The sequence below is a fragment of the Schistocerca cancellata genome, chromosome 6 (assembly GCF_023864275.1).
Source record: "Schistocerca cancellata isolate TAMUIC-IGC-003103 chromosome 6, iqSchCanc2.1, whole genome shotgun sequence".
NCBI classification, from domain to species: Eukaryota; Metazoa; Arthropoda; class Insecta; order Orthoptera; family Acrididae; genus Schistocerca; species Schistocerca cancellata.
Window position 1 is genome coordinate 292,861,235 of NC_064631.1, and position 18,160 is coordinate 292,879,394.

General features: G+C 41.6%; 1 protein-coding gene across 5 annotated transcripts in view; it reads right to left on the bottom strand.

Moving 5' to 3' along the window:
• LOC126088553 (uncharacterized) overlaps positions 1-18,160 on the bottom strand; it is a 525,775-nt gene that overhangs the window by 159,489 nt on the left and 348,126 nt on the right. The gene's annotated exons all lie outside the window — the stretch shown is intronic.

Genomic DNA, 18,160 nt, shown 5'->3' on the forward strand with positions numbered 1-18,160 from the left:
CAGCCATAACAGGTACGCAGGTGTCAATGAGCCACACCACCTGCATTGACTCTTCGGGTGTCAATGTTGACAGACGGATGCTGCAGCAATCTTAGTGCACACTCATCCTCAACGAGTCACCTTTCTGCTTTGATCATGAGAAATTTCCCTGTCGCATCTCTCTACGGCTGCTCGCACTCTCTGTTCCTGGCAGTGATAGGGAATGACTTCCTATATCTGACTCACCTTTGGTGAAGTCAGACTTACCAAATCGATTCATATGTATTCAGTAAGCACTGAAGATTAAATACTGAAAGACTGGAGTAGTTATTACTCTTCCTCCCCCTATGCAGAGACCTTGTATCTTTGTAACAAACAATTTTTCAGTTAAATTTTGAGCTTTATTCATCTACTTCCTCACCTGGCTGTTCTGTATAATGTATTTTAATGAATGAGAGTAACTGAAATGAAATCAGTGACAGCTGGTCACAAAGCTGAAGATGCAATATCATGGATACAATGCACAATTTTTGTCATTGCTTTCTTTAAAACTATTTCCACTGATTCCAGTTACTTCATTTCACTGAATTTCATTCAACTGAATGGCAATATAAGCCAAAGCTGTCTATCCAATTTGTTCCCCTCATCATGTTACTCCCATGTTAACCCCATGAAAGAGCTTCTGGTACTATTACCCAAAAATCAGAAATGACAATGAACTTAAGTCAGGCCTGGAGGTGAGCTCAGGTAGCTCAATAGTTTAGGCAAATACACGAAACTAAACTACACTCTGCCCGAAAGGGCTTCTGGAGGCCCAATGGTACCGACCGACTGCTGTCTCGCTGGATGGAGAGGCATGTGGTCAGCACACCACTCTCCTGGCCGTTGTCAGTTTTTGTGACTGGAACTGCTACTTCTCAGTTACGTAGCTCTTCAATTGGCCTTATAAGGGCTAAGTGCATCCCGCTTGCCCACAGCACTCGGCAGAGCTGAATGGTCAACCATCTGAGTGCTAGTCGAGCCTAAGAGTGCTTGTGGAAACCTGTGTTACCACTGAGGCAAAGCCAATGGCAGTTAAGGCAACTGCTTGCAGAAAACTAGAAACCAGGTTTGAGATCCAGGCTGGCATAAATTTTCATTAATCTGGACAAGTTTGTATTGCTGCACCCTAATTGATTTCATCCCCATCATCCATTAAAAACTTTTCAGAGAACCTAATCCAATCAATAATAAAAGTAGTTCACTTGCATAAAATATATAGCAAAAGAGAAGACTGAGCACCTGGAATAGAGTGTCACTGTATATCGTACACAACAATGGAAATCAAAAGTGCTACACACAAACACCTTGGCCAAACGATAACAAACCGATATTCCTGCATTAACATGCCTGCAGGATAAAGCAACTGAAATTTCATCCTTTTGCAAACTTTTTCTTGGCATTTTCAATGCAGAAATAAGCCATTCCTACAGATTAAGAATGGGCATATGCTTGTTATCGCCATACTTCCAATTTTTACTATAGGTCAAAACACTGGCCGGAGGGACATGGGAGCAACATACGGGAAAACATACAACTGCCTAGAGTGCAAAAACTGCAGAATGAGTGGTGACGAGATGAATTAAGAACAAGAATGAGGCCCAAACTGTAGAGTGGATCCTTTCTGAAGGTCTAGACTTTGAGAAGATTGAAAGATGTGCTGTTTAAGGCTTTCATGATGACATAACTAACTGAAAGAGATTGACAGGCACTGTGTTGGATGGTACAGTCTAAACTGCACAATATTTCCGTGAAGCAGCTGCTCGTCATTTTCAGATGCTACGGTAGCTTGCTGCTGAGGGCACTAGTTTATGCACTGGTTTGCTACGAAAGCACAGGCCAAGTGGCAGAGCTATAAGGTCATAACAGATGACGTCGACATCAAGAGCCTCCTGTTGGCGATATGGGCCAGGGACTCTGCATATGTAGCACAGGAAAGCCTGGCCACAAGCCACAGTCCCTAGTGTAAGCACATGTTCAAGGTGTCTGTGTAGGGCTTCAATGACTTGGCTTTGATCTTTTTACCTGCAGCTGATGATACCTTAGTGCTACCATTGTTGGTTCCCATGCATTACCAATTTGAAATCCCATACCTCTGGTGGATTCACTACAAGCTAAGCTAAAAGAGGACATTTTACACCATTTTTGGACATTTGCTTATCTTCATTCATTTTTTATTTAATGACCATTACTTTGGCAAACTGGTGGTGTTCCTAAGGGTAGCCTTTTGTCTCCCACAGTAGTTAAGCTTTTTATGGAAGGTTTTGAGGACAAAGCACTTTTGTCAAGAGTTTGAAACCTAAATGCTTTTGGAGATATGTGGACCATATCTGTGTTAATGCCACATGGAACGGCAATGCTTCCTTCTTTTTTTAAAAGACCAAACTCCTTCCATTCGAACATCTGCTTCACTATGGAAGTAGAGACACTGTTTCTGGGTGTTGTGGCTCATAGAAAAGAAGATAGTTCCTTGGCTCATAGCATGTTTTGTACACTTGCACAAACACTGACTTGTCTCTATGAGCCATCAGCTATGGGCTGTCACCACCCATCCCAATGATGAATACTACAGGCCCTTGTTAATAGAGGTAAAGCTATCTCAAATCTAGTGAGCTCATCAGCTGAGTTTAGCCATTCAGCTCTGTGTTTGTCTAAAGCATGTATTCCAATAAGGAGATTTGCAGGACACGCACTAAACCTAAGGAGTATCCAGAAGGAACAGTGAACTCCACAAGCATTCTTTTTATACCTGCTGTTGGTGGTGTGTCTTAAGATCAGCAGGCTGTTCCAGAAACATCAAATAAAATGTGTCTTCTGCCCTCTGGTGCGAGTCCAAATAATGCTGCACTCTACTAAAGATGACCAAACTCTAACGTGACTAGGAACAAATAAAATCCTGTGCCAGTGTGGGTAATCTTACATTGGCCAGACATGCTGTACTGCTGAAGACAGATGCAATGAACATAGATGTCAAGCCAGATTGCCAGATTGGGTCGGCAAAATAAAAAATAAATAAATAAATAAATTTGCTGCTGCTGAACACACACTCAATACACAGAGAACAAGAGCCTTTTGTCCACCTTCCATACTGCGATTCAATGATTTAAAAAAAGCAGCTGACATACATATAGCCCACAACCTAATTAACAGAGAGACAGACTTTCAACTTCACGAAACATGGGAACAGGCATTGGCGGTGCTAAGGCATTATTGGCTGCAGATAAATGAATGCAATGAGTTGACACAGATTAGGAATCAAAGCCAGGACATTTAAGCCCAGTGCCAATGCCTTTCCCCCACATGTATGCTGTGGTCTGTGGCATGCACATTCGAAGTCCACAGCCTGTTTCTATGGCGGGTGGCTCTAGATATGAATGTCCTCTATAATGATGTTATAGCCCCCACCCCAGTGGAACCTGCGCTTTTCTAGTAACCTAGAACATAAACTGGCGAGCCACAGCATCTAGTGACAGTCACACCTGAAGATGACTAGCAGCTGCATGATGGAAATATTCTGTAGTTTAGACAGTACCATCTGATGCAATGGCTGTGAACCTTTCAAGCAGACTGAAGGATGTTTCGACTGGGTCAGATGAAGACAGGTGACAACAGCCAAATTCCAGACAGAGGTAGGCAGAGTGGCACCATTAATTGTTGAGACTGGAAACTGGGTTGAGATCTCAAATTGCCATATGTTGTTTATTGCTAACATCATACCACAGACAACCAAATAGTAGCATGGGAGCAGAAGTAGACTTAACTGGGACACCGTGTGGCATTTTGTAGTATTCAGCAATTAGTCCTTTTTCTGCTTATCACAGTCAGATCAACACCAAGGTGATCATAGATGACCTGGTGTAAGGTAACCGGAATCAGTTATTCTCAAAAGTCTTACCTCTCCATCTCCTACAATTACAGTGTGGAGAGCTAACTGATATGACAACAGGACTAAGATGGTAATTGCTGAAGGGAGGCTGAATGTCTGTCAGCATGTGGCAAGAATGATACGCCCTCATCATATCCTTCACAACCCAGTTACCAAACAGGATATTCTGAAAGAATAATGCAAGACCCTGTGCAGCAGTTCGCACCACAAATACCTGAGGGATGTACGGTCTTTGAATGGCCGGCCCAGCCCCCTGATCTGGCACACAGAGAACATATTTGTGATGCAATGAGAAGACATACTTTCATACTAGCCTTTAGCCAACAATTTTCATGAATTGACATACATATTTCAGGACTGGCAAGAAACTCCACAGGATGACATATGGATGTTGTTTGCTTGCACGTTACAACCAATGTAAAAGTGTATTTGTGACCTGGGGGTCAAACCTGATAATGATGGATCTCAGTTATGAAGGAATGAAAGTTCAATCATTTAATACTATTTCTCCTCAAACTGGTATAAATATTGAACTGGTGCTTCATGGTGTAAAACTTTCAATTTCCATTAGTGTTCCAATAACAGAGTCAACATGGAGTTCGGGTGTCTTTCCATAATGTGTCTCATATTCTCAGTGAGACTGAGGTCTCATTGCAATTCACAACACTGTGAAAAATATAAAGAATTTTCCACACTTCCTCTGCACTAATATAATGCATGTTGTTGTGGGATTTGCACTTTCAGCAAAATTTTTACTTGCCCTTTAGATGGTAATGGATCTACAACATTTTATACGTATCTTCATCGTATTGCCACACACAAAAGACAGTCCTGAATGGCACCACCTTTTCAACAATGAGTACTTTCATGGTTAACAGGATGAATGACCACAATGCTATCTTATTGCACCACTGTCACTAAACTTTAGGTGTTATTGAATTAAAAACAGCTACATTGCAGATGTGTGTGAGGCAATTGGCAGGCACAGATGCACTGATATGCAGTTTCACAAACAAGCCTGTTTGTGCGGCTCGGCACAGCTGCCTTGCAGTGTAAAATCGTGGTGACATTTCAGAAAGCATGTGCAACGACAAGTCAGCTTGTGGCATATTTGCACACCATGGAAGAACAGGGCTGTTGATTTGAACATGCCTGGATGCAATGCATCAGTACAAGTGTGCTATTAACCACTATAAATATCCTCCAATTATACCAAAGTTATGTGCAGTCTGGCAGCTTGTAATCCAGTACGGTGGAAGCCTATGAGAGTTCAGGGGACATACGTGTCACTGACTTTACATTGGCACCACCAGTGAACCATGTGCCTGAAGAGGACATATCCAGGGGCAGCACAGAATTCTGACATTGTAACTCAAATTAAAATATTTTGTATCATGCAGCGGAGTTTTCCTAGTCACAGTTGGCCGCCAGCACCAACACCGCCGTAAACCACCACTACTACACCTCTAAACCACAATGGCCTCATTCACCCCTAGTCACAACAGAATGGTGTCTGAAGTACTTATGGGCCTTGTCTGGCAGCTGGTGCCAGCACAGTCGACCTTCGCACAGCTTGGTGAGTGCCAGAATGAGATTTTCACTCTGCAGTGGAGTGTGTGCTGATATGAAACTTCCTGGCAGATTAAAACTCTGTGCCGGACCGAGACTCGAACTCGGGACCTTTGCCTTTCGCGGGCAAGTGCTCTACCAACTGAGCTACCCAAGCACGACTCACGCCCTGTCCTCACAGCTTTACTTCTGCCAGTACCTCGTCTCCTACTTTCCAAACTTTACAGAAGCTCTCCTGCGAACCTTGCAGAACTACCACTCCTGAAAGAAAGGATACTGCGGAGACATGGCTTAGCCACAGCCTGGGGGATGTTTCCAGAATGAGATTCTGGAGGACAAGGTACTGGCAGAACTAAAGCTGTGAGGACAGGGTGAGAGTTGTGCTTGGGTAGCTCAGTTGGTAGAGCACTTGCCCCCGAAAGGCAATGGTCCCGAGTTCGGGTCTCGGTCCGGCACACTGTTTTCATCTGCCAGGAAGTTTCAGCTTGGTGAGTGAACAGACCATTTGTTTTTGTGGTTGTTTGCCCTGTTTTGTGTGTAGAGGGCATGGAGTCTAAGTGAGCGATGGACAAGGATTTGAGAGTTCTGTTTGTATAGACAACTACATCTACATCTACATGGTTACACTGCAATTCACACTTAAGAGCCTGGCAGACGGTTCATCGAACCACTTTCATACTACTACTCTACCATTCCACTCTCAAATGGCACGTGGGGAAAAAAGAATACCAAAATCTTTCTGTTCAAGCTCCAATTTCTCTGATTTTATTACGATGCTCATTCCTCCCTACGTAGGTGGGTGACAACAACATATTTTCACATTCAGCAGATAAAGTTGGTGATTGAAATTTCGTAAATAGATCTCTCCGCAAAGAAAACCGCCTTTGTTTCAGTGACTGCCACCCCAACTGGCGTATCATATCAGTGACACTCTCACCTCTACTGCACAGTAACATGAAACAAGCAGCCCTTCTTTGCACTTTTTCGATGTCCTCCGTCAATCCTACCTGGTAAGGATCACACACCGCGCAGCAATATTCCAGCAGCGGACGGACAAGTGTAATGTAGTCTGTCTCTTTAGTGGGTTTGTTGCATCTTCTAATTGTTCTGCCAACAAAGCGCGTTCTGTCTCTCCTACCCCACAATATTATCTACGTGGTCTTTCTATTTTAAGTTGTTTGTAATTGTAATTCCTAGGTATTTAGTCATATTGACAGCCCTTAGATTTGTGTGATTTATCGTATACCTAAAATTTAGCTGATTTCTTTTAGTACCCATGTGGATGACCTCACACTTTACTCTGCTTAATGCCAATTGCCACTTTTCACACCACACAGAAATTCTCTCTAGATCATTTATAATTGGAATTGATCGTCTGATGATTTTATTAGACAGTAAATTACAGCGTCATCTGCAAACAATTGAAGGGGGCTGCTCAGATTATCACCTAGATCATTTATGTAAATCAGGAACAGCAGAGGGCCTACGACACTACCTTGCGGAGCGCCAGATATCACTTCTGTTCTACTTGATGATTTACCATCTATCACTACGACTGTGACCTCTCCGAGAGGAAATCACGAATCCAGTCACACAACTGAGACAATACTCCATATGCATGTAATTTGTTTAATATATCTATTTTTCCCACGTGGAATGTTTCCCTCTATTATATTCATATCATTAATTTGATTAATAGTTGCTTGCGAGGAACAGTATCAAAAGCCTTCTGGAAATCTAGTAATATGGAATCGATCTGAGATCTCTCGTCGACAGCACTTATTACTTCACGCGAATAAAGAGCTAATTGTGTTGCACAAGAACAATATTTTCTGAATCCGTGTTGGTTATGTATCAATAAGTCATTTTCTTCAAGGTGATTCATAATGTTTGAGTACAGTATGTGCTCCAAAATCCTACTGCAAATTGAGGTCAGTGATATGGGTTTGTAATTCAATGGGTTACTCCTATTTCCTTTCTTGAATATTGGTGTAACCTGTGCTACTTTCCAGTCTTTAGGAACAGGCCTTCCATCAAGTGAGCAGTTGTGTATGATTGCTACGAAATGCGCTATTGTGTCTGCATACTCTGAAAGGAACCTGATTGGTAAACCACCTGGACCGGAAGACTTGCCTTTCTTAAGTGATTTGAGTTGTTTCACAACACCCAAGACATCTACTTTCATGTCACTCATGCTAACAGCTGTTCTGGTTTTGAATTCTGGAATAATTACTTCGTCTTCTTTTGTGAAGGAATTACGGAAAACTGTATAACTGTATTTAGTAACTCCGCTTTAGTGGCACCATCATCTGTAACATTTCCAACACTATCGCGCAGTGACGGTATTGACCTTTTTTTTTTTTTGCCACTGGTGTACTTCACATATGACCAGAATCTCTTTGGGTTTTCTAGCATATTTTGAGTCAATGTTTCATTGTGGAAACTATTAAAAGCATCTTGCATTGACGTCCACACTAAATTTCGAGCTCCCGTGAAACTTAACCAGTCTTGGGGATTTTGCGTTCTTCTGAATTTGGCATTCTTTTTTCATTGCTTCTGCAACAGTGTTCTGACGTGTTTTGTGTACCATGGTGGATCAGACCCATCTCTTATTAACTTACGCGGTATGAATCTATCTATTGCTGTCAATATAGAGGAAATGGCTGATCTTTCGCAAATCTGTGGTAATACAAACAAGTATTATTTTACAACCTGTGGGACGCAGTCAGTGTAACTTGACAGGGCATTCTGCATCTTGTATATAGTCAGTACCAGTAATTTGTGTAATTATCGTCGGTACAAGTATATGGCTAGTCAGCGCATAAAGCCGAGATGGATGATAGGACTTCAGATGTATGTGTGTATTGTGTCATACGTCCTGTTGTGAATATATTTTGTGTTCCTTAGCGTGTACTGGTGATTAAGGCTACACAATGGCGGGGTCTCAAACACAAATTGTCACTAATCAGGAAGCAGTTCAAATTTGGGGATTGAAATGGTGCAACTGAAAGCAGATAACACTGACTTGCATACCAGCCTTGTAGCTATGAAGGAAGAATTGGAATTAGCCGAGCAACCTACTCATTTACTAGATCCAGCCACAGCCAGTTTGATCACACCTTTCTCTGGAAAGCTAATTAATGACATAATGAATTTTTTGGTGACCTGCAGTTAGCAGGTAATACTGGAGGACAGTCATGGGCTCAATTATTACTGGTGACAAACTTACGGTTAGTAGGGGAAGCAGAGACATTTGTCAAATGTATGGAGGGACTCAAGAGGCATGCAGACATTTGATGAATTGAAGAAAGGCTAGCTACAAAGGTACAAGGAAGAAGGAAGAAAACAGCGTGACTGTTTTCTGCCAGCAGTGGGTAATCTGTCAAAGAAGTGTAATGTGTCAGTAGAAAATGTTGTGGACACAACATAAAAAGTAATTATGCAGACATATGAACTTGAGGAAAGTGACGAGGCTAACATAGTCACACTCAATGAAGCAGAGCAGAGAGCATTGGATGCATGTTAGAAGGGCTTGCTGCCTGATATATCTAGAAGAGTGAGAATGGGTACCCCAAAGGATGTATACTCTGTGGTCAGTTAAGCCAGAGTTCGAAGAAATTATTGCATTAACAGGAATTGGGGGATGAGAGAGTATCCTCTGCTAATGTGAGGTGTTACAGATATGCAAGGGCAGGACGTGCAGAGGCAATAATGTCAATCTCAGTGTGGTAGCTGTGTTGGGCTTGATCACCACCGCCATAACTATAGAAAGTTCTAAGGGAAAGAGGACGATTAAGTTGGTGTTAAACGCAAAAGGAAACCCCAGTTCTGCCACATGATGTTCCCGATAAATTTTGATGCAACTGATACAGATGCATAGGTGGAATATAGTACAATGGCAATAGTGAAGCGTAAAAGGCACATGTTATTACTGGAGACAGGGGAGCATATGTTGTTTGCAAGTATAGACCTCATGGATCAGAGGTGATTAAACCCTATATGCTATAATTTACAATGAGCTGGATATAGTGGTGCCAAGTCTTTTGTGTTCAGGAATGGTAGATTTTCAGGTGGGGATGCGACATTTTAAGCAATGCTAAAGTAGTGCCCTGAACTGCATGATCTTAGGATTAGACTTTCTGATAACGCAGCAAGGAAAAATTGACCTTAAGTAATTTACAGCTGAACTTAGAGGGACAACGTTGTAGCTAAAGGGAGAAAGTCGCCACTGACATACGGAAGCAAGGTGCATCAATCTCATGGGTGAACCACTTTAACTGCTGTCGACAACACAAATGATTAATTCATATCTTATTGTGCTGCAAGGTACTGGGAAGTTGGTCTGGGTAAATTTGGGACTGGAATGGCCTGTTAATGCATTGTACTTGGCAGAACCACTGGCAGAAAATGATGTATCAGAAACATCATGTTGCTTTGTAACGAGAAGCTTTGTATGTGTATGGGAGGAATTGGACAGGAAAGTAGTGCCCGTGAACTTAGAAAATTTTGGCACTGATGGGAGTACAGATCACCAAAGAAATGTTGGTAGCTAACTTTTAAGTCTTGGATGAAGTGGGTAGGAAGTCAATCAGTGTGCATCAGGGCAGTGTGTAAACTGCCGATAAAACTGTACTACATAGGAAGTTAGAGCATCTTACACTATGGATATACTGGAAATGGAGAGGACTGTCCGAACACAGTGCTATCTGTTCCCTGGGGCCATTTTCATTATCGTAAGATGTGTTTGGATTAAAAATGTTCCGACAATGCTTCAGCATTAGCTTGACAGACTGCTGAAGGGACTGAAACCTCGCCAGTGCATGGGACCTTCGATGATATTGTTTTTGCACAGGATATGGAAAAACATATACAATATTTATAAAAAGATGTTTTTAGAAGATTGTGAGCTGTGAATTTAACTTTCTGCACAGAAAAAGGTCGCTATGCATTGGTAAGAACTATTATTATTATTATTATTATTATTATTATTATTATTATTATTATTATTATTTCTTTTTTTCTCAGACCTTAGGTCTGGTTAAAAATGGAAACTGACGCGGACCTTCATCAAGCGTGACTTCCTTTTAACTGTACGGTATATGTTATATTGCATTTAGGAACTTTTGGGTAATTGAACATGTATCAATAATTACGAATTTCTGTAGTTGTATATATACGTTTGGATGTAGCTGTATTGCGTTAATGTACTGGTGGATATTGTGTGGTATGACTCCTGTAGTTGATAGTATAATCGGTATAATGTCAACTTTATCCTGATGCCACATATCTTTGACTTCCTCAGCCAGTTGGCTGTATTTTTCAATTTTTTCTCCTTTTTTCTTCTGTATATTTGTTGTATTGGGTATGGATATTTCGATTAGTTGTGTTAATTTCTTCTTTTTATTGGTGAGTATGATGTCAGGTTTGTTATGTGGTGTTGTTTTATCTGTTATAATGGTTCTGTTCCAGTATAATTTGTATTCATCATTCTCCAGTACATTTTGTGGTGCATTCTTGTATGTGGGAACGTGTTGTTTTATTAGTTTATGTTTTATGGCAAGTTGTTGATGTATTATTTTTGCTACATTGTCATGTCTTCTGAGGTATTCTGTATTTGCTAGTATTGTACATCCGTTTGTGATGTGATCTACTGTTTCTATTTGTTGTTTGCAAAGTCTGCATTTATCTGTTATGGTATTGAGATCTTTAATAATATGCTTGCTGTAATATCTGGTGTTTATTGTTTGATCCTGTATTGCAATCATGACTCCTTCCGTCTCACTGTATATATTGCCTTTTCTTAGCCATGTGTTGGATGCATCTTGATCGATGTGTAGCTGTGTTAGATGATACGGGTGCTTGCCATGCAGTGTTTTCTTTTTCCAATTTACTTTCTTCGTATCTGTTGATGTTATGTGATCTAAAGGGTTGTAGAAGTGGTTATGAAAGTGCAGTGGTGTAGCCGATGTATTTATATGAGTGATTGCTTTGTGTATTTTGCTAGTTTCTGCTCGTTCTAGAAAGAATTTTCTTAAATTGTCTACCTGTCCATAATGTAGGTTTTTTATATCTATAAATCCCCTTCCACCTTCCTTTCTGCTTAATGTGAATCTTTCTGTTGCTGAATGTATGTGATGTATTCTATACTTGTGGCATTGTGATCGTGTAAGTGTATTGAGTGCTTCTAGGTTTGTGTTACTCCATTTCACTACTCCAAATGAGTAAGTCAATATTGGTATAGCACAAGTATTTATAGCTTTTGTCTTGTTTCTTGCTGTCAATTCTGTTTTCAGTATTTTTGTTAGTCTTTGTCTATATTTTTCTTTTAGTTCTTCTTTAATATTTGTATTATCTATTCCTATTTTTTGTCTGTATCCTAGATATTTATAGGCATCTGTTTTTTCCATCGCTTCTATGGAGTCACTGTGGTTATTCAATATGTAATCTTCTTGTTTAGTGTGTTTTCCCTTGTCTATGCTATTTTTCTTACATTTGTCTGTTCCAAAAGCCATATTTATATCATTGTTGTATACTTCTGTTATCTTTAGTAATTGGTTGAGTTGTTGATTGGTTGCTGCCAGTAGTTTTAGATCATCCATGTATAGCAAATGTGTGAATTTGTGTGGGTATGTTCCAGTAATATTATATCCATAACTTGTATTATTTAGGATGTTGGATAGTGGGTTCAGAGCAAGGCAGAACCAGAAAGGACTTAATGAGTCTCCTTGGTATATTCCACGCTTAATCTGTATCGGCTGTGATGTGATATTATTTGAATTTGTTTGGATATTAAGTGTGGTTTTCCAATTTTTCGTTACTACGTTTAGGAACTGTATCAATTTAGGATCTACTTTGTATATTTCCAATATTTGTAGTAACCATGAGTGGGGTACACTTTCAAAAGCTTTTTGGTAATCAATGTATGCGTAGTGTAGTGACCTTCGTTTGGTTTTAGCTTGATATGTCACCTCTGCATCTGTTATCAGTTGCTCTTTACATCCTCGTGCTTCTTTGGAGCAGCCTTTTTGTTCTTCATTTATAATTTTGTTCTGGGTTGTATGTGTCATTAATTTCTGTGTAATGACTGAAGTTAATATTTTGTATATTGTTGGTAGGCATGTTATGGGGTGATATTTAGCTGGGTTTGCTGTGTCTGCTTGATCTTTAGGTTTCAGATAGGTTATTCTGATGTGTAAGTGTATCAGGGAATGTGTATGGCTCTGCAATGTAACTGTTAAATAATTTAGTTAGGTGTGAACGTGTTGAGGTGAACTACTTTAGCCAGAAATTTTCTATTTTATCATTTCCAGGGGCTTTCCAATTGTGCGTAGAATTAATTCCTCGGGTGACTTCATGTTGCAAAATTATCACTTCAGGCATTTGTGGCATCATCTTGTATGAGTCTGTTTCTGCTTGTATCCACCGTGCATGCCTGTTATGTTGTACCGGGTTTGACCATATGTTGCTCCAGAAGTGTTCCATGTCTGTTATGCTTGGTGGATTGTCTATTTTAATGTTTGTGTTATCTACTGTTTGGTAAAATCTCTTTTGGTTTGTGTTGAATGTTTGGTTTTGTTTCCTTCTATTTTCACTTTTTTTTGTATCTTCTAAGTCGTTTGGCCAATACTTGTAATTTCTGCTTCTTTTCATCTAATTGCTCTATTGCTTCTTGTTGTGAGATTTTACCTAACCTTTTTCGGTTTTTTTTCTGATATTTCATTTCTTATAAATTGTGTTAGCTGTCCGATGTCTTTTCTCAGTTTTTCTATTCTGATCTGTAGCCTGTGTTGCCATGCTGGTTTTGTGGGTTTCTTCTGTGTGTTGGTTGGTTCTGATCTCTGCCTAGTGTGTATATTTAGTGTAGTGAGTGCTCCTACATAAACCATTATTGTAACTCTTCCATAGTTGTATTTTCATTTATTTTGTTGTGTATGATTGTGTTGATAGTTGTTGTTGTTGTTTCGACTTGTGGGTTATTTGGTGGTCTATGCAAGAATGGTCTAATGTCTGTATTTGTGTCTTTGTATTCTATATATGTCAGCTGAAATTTCTCTTCTATATCTAACATGTGTGTCACTTCGTGTTCTATTTGTGCTTGTTTAATTGACACATTTTGTTCTTTGTTTGTTTTCTCTGGGATGTTTGAGTCCATTACTGTATTTTCTTCTTCTTCTAATTGCACATTATTTTGTTCCAGTATTTGTTGTACTTGTTGTTTGATGTTTTCTAATTCTGACTGGGGTATCCTGTTATTTTTTTATTATTACACGGATCTGATCAGCTAGTCATTGTTCTGTTAAAAATTTTAATTCCGGGTATCTGGTAATAAATGTTTTGTTTTCCTTCTAGGGTGGTTGCAGGAAGCATATCCTGCAAAACACCTCTATTTGGATTTAAATCATTTTCCAGTTGGCTAGCAGTGTCGTTACCATTGTGGGCGGGCATAGGGTTCAAGCGTCGTCCCCGACCATGACGGCGCTTGTCCGAGGCTTCTTTAGTTCTGTCCTGAACCAAGTAATCACACTATAAGGGTGTTAGCCCTATTAGTGGTTTGTTCTTTTCCTCGCCTTTTACGACTGGCAGAACATACCAGAGGCCTAATCTTTTCCCCGGCCTCCACGGGGTTTATTATTATTATTATTATTATTATTATTATTATTAATTACAGTTTTAGGCTGCAAAACTGCTGCACTTAACTTCTGTAACTTAATGAAGGGTAAAAAACCGAAATTTAAATCAGCAGCAATGGGAGTGAAACTTAAGGAGGGAATCTAAAAATGGTAGGAAATCTTAGAAAACTGTTATTGGAGGGGCGTTATTTTCCCCAAAAAGAGCTTCAAATGACTGATGTTATTTCACTAAGACTGATAAACTCAAGGACATGATCAGCTGAGTACGCGTCATCTGCTAGAAGGGAAGATATATCAGGCAACAGCTGTAAACCGGCACGTAGTGGATTAAAATAGGGACACTCAAGTAAAAGGTGTCTCACTGTCCACATTTGAGAGCAGTAAGGAGAAAGCAGTGGAAGATTGCCACTTGAAAGATGTCAACAGCTAAAAAGACAGTGCCAAACCCGGAGTCTAGTTAGAATTACCTCCTCCCGATGACGAGGCCGGGAGGAAGAGGTCCAAGCACAGGGAAGAGGTTTTAGGTCCCATAATTTATTATCGGGTACTGCAGACCAACGTATGTGCCATAAAAGAGCAACATGATGACATAAAATGCTCTGGGAACCATGCGAACAGTGGGCTGAGGAAGAGAGACAGCAGCCTTTGCTGCTATATCAGCTGCCTCATTTCTGCGGATACCAACATGCACTGGGATCCAGAAGAAAGCCACAGAGATGTCCCCCAAGTGGAGCATAGGGTGGACAGGATAGAGAGACTGGAGGCCGAGAAGAGACTGGAGGCCGAGAAGAGAGCTGAGTGAATCTGAGCATACAATTTACTGTATCCACTGATGGTGACAGATGTATTGTACAGCCTAGAGAACAGCGTAAAACTCCGCAGTAAAAGCCGAACGCTGGTCAGGAAGCCAAAATGTAGTAGGGGTGTCGCCAACAATATAGGCACTCCAGACACCAAAGGTGGTCTTGGAGGTATCGGTGTAAATAAATGTGGCATCTCCCATGTGCATGCATAGAGCATCAAATGCCCGATGATAAACTATAGGGGATGGGGGATGGGGGGGGTTACTATCCTTGGGAAGCTGACAAAGGTCATGGAGAAGGCAGACCCTGGGAAAAGCCAAGGTGGTGCCGTACCATCATTTGTCAAGAAAGTTTTAGGAAATTGGAAGGAAAGGAAATGTAGCAGTTGACAGAAGCAGACTCCCGGTGGTAGCACAGAGGAAGGGTGACCTGCTTACCCTAAATCCAAGGAGTTGTCGAAAAAAAAGGACATGGGTCGGATGAGCAGGCGTGGAAGACATATGACTAGCATAACAACTCAGAAGGACAGCTGGCCGACTGGACAGCAGAGGTTCAGCAGTCTCAGCGTAAAGGCTCTCCACGGGGCTGGTGTAAAAAGCTCCAGACACTAAACTCAATCTGCAGTGGTGGACAGGGTCTAGACGCCAAAGAATAGACTGCCGTGCAGAGGAATAAAATGTGCTTCCTTAGTCCACACTAAGGCGCAATATAGGAGGAGGACCACTGTCGGCACCCGAAGAAGTACCACTCAGAACACAAAGGGTGTTGAGGGATCGTACACAGCGAGCCGAAAGACATTAAATTTCAGAAGACCAGCACAGTTTTCTGTCAAAATCTACACAGACGGACTTACTGGGAGAAAATTGGGAGGCGGTTTCAATGCTAAAGGAGTGGAGGCAATTGAGACATCCTTGAAGATGATGTTCAAGATGGCTGGTCCGTTGAGAACTGTAGTAGATTGCAAAATCTTTGACAAAGAGGGAGCCCGAGACATTGGGCAGGAGAAAATCCATAACTGGATTTATGGCAAAGGCAAACGACATAATACTTAGCATGGAGCCCTGGGGCACTCCGTTTTCTTGGGAGAAGGTACGGTATACAGTAGTGTTCACCCGCACCTTAAATGTATTCTCTGTCATAAATTTGCGGAAGGAAAGGGGTAGCCGATCTCAAAAGCCCCAAGAGAACAGTGTGCGGAAGATGCCTGTCCTGCAACAGGTATCGTATGCCCTCTCCAGATCAAAAAATAGTGCTACCGTTTGGCACTTCCTGCGAAAGTTGTTCATGATATAACTGGAGAGAGCAACAAGGTGGTCAACTGCGGAACAATGCTTTTGGAAACCATATTGGGCAGTGGTTAAAAGATTTCGGGACTCCAGCCACCAGGCTAAACGGCAATTTACCATACGCTCCACAAACAATACTCTAGAGAGAGATTGGGCAATAGCTGGAGGGAAGATGTTTATCTTTTCCACGTTTCAGAACGGGAATGATGATAGCTTCCCACTATCTTCTGGGAAAGATACTGCCGACCCAAAGTCAGTTATAAAGGAGAAGGAGATATCACAGACTAGGGTATGATAGATGTAGCAACATTTGGACATGGATATCATTCCATGCTGGAGCAGAAGAGTGAGAGGAGGAGAGTGCATGTCAGAGTTCCCACATAGAAGAAATGACATAATAGCTTTCGAGATTTTGAGAGGGAAAAGAAGAGGTCACTCTTCCACTACCCGTTTCTTTGGGAGAAAGGTTGGTCAGCAATTAGAAGAGGTTCGTATCTCAGCAAGTGTCAACTCAATTAGTTAGAGATTACGACTAGGTCCGCTAAGGTATCCTGCATGACAGTTAGCCCAGAGACTAAGGTATCCCGCATTACAGTTAGCCCAGGTATCAGGAATAACTGGACATGCCAGATAGCCATCGGATTTGACTCCTAACAACTGTTGAGGGATTAAAGGCATTAAAGGAGCTGGTAAAGAAGTCCCAGCTTGCCTTGCTGCTATTGCATATGATGCGACAGCATTGCGCACGTAACTGCTTATAGCGGAAACAGTTGGCCAACATAGGACGATCGCAGAAAATGCGAAGAGCACATCTCTGCTCGTGTATTGCGTCACGGCATGCCTCATTCCACCAAGGAACTTGAGGGTGCCGGGGCAAAGTGGAGGTACATGGTAATGAACATTCCACAGCTGTAAGAATAACTTCCGTAACATGAGTGACCTGATTGTCGATACCAGGAAATTGACTGACATTAATTGTTGCTAGAGAGGAGAAATGTGTCCAATTGGCTTGGGAAAACTACCCGAGTCTCAAGCGAATAGATGGCAGTCATGGCTGTAATCGAAGGACACAAGGGAAAATGGTCACTCTAGTGTGTATTAGCATGAGCAAACCATACAAAGGGCCAAGCTAGCTGAACAGTACCAGCCGAAAGGTCCAAATGAGAGTAGGGTGACATGGAGACAGACAAAAATGTAGGTTCCCCAGTGCTGAGGCTAACAAGATTTGCTTGGTGGAAGAGGTCAATGAAGAGGGAGCCTCTGGGACTAGGACACAGCGTTCCTCAAAGCAGGTGGTAGGCACTGAAGTCCCAAACCAGCAAATAGGGGTGAGTGGGAGCTGACCAAAGAGATGAAGGAGATCGGCTCTTGCCATTGGTGTGGATGATGGAATGTATATGGTACAAAGAGAGAGAGGGTGATCTAGAAAGAGAAAGACATACGGTGACAGCTTGGAAAGAACTATATAAGTGGATCAGGTGATAAGGGATAGTATCATGGAGAAGAATCTTAAGTTCCCCGTTGTGCCGGAATGCCAGTAACAGAGGTGAGATCAAACCGGACTGATTCGAAATGAGGGAGGACAAAGCAATCATGGGGATGTAGCCTTCTTTTCTGAAGACAGATGACCGGGGAGTAGATATTCCAATGGTTAATTGACGTAAGGTGGATAAAAAGCGGAAAAATCTCACCACAGTTGCCGTCAACTCGGCAACTGCCGAGAGCTGCTGGCGTGGAATGGTATTCAGCCAGAGGCACAAGATCCTGATTCATAGGTTGTTTGGGGACAGCTCCTGCAGCCAGTGATCGGCTGGTTGATCGGCCACCAGCGGTGTATCTCGGCGACACGGAAGACAGCCGAGGGCGGCTACCGCTGGTTGGCGCTGTAGAAGAGACACGCTGTGGTGGAGGAGGAGAGGAACTGTGTTTCTTCTGAGCCTTCTTGGAAGCAGGATGTTCAGATGAAGG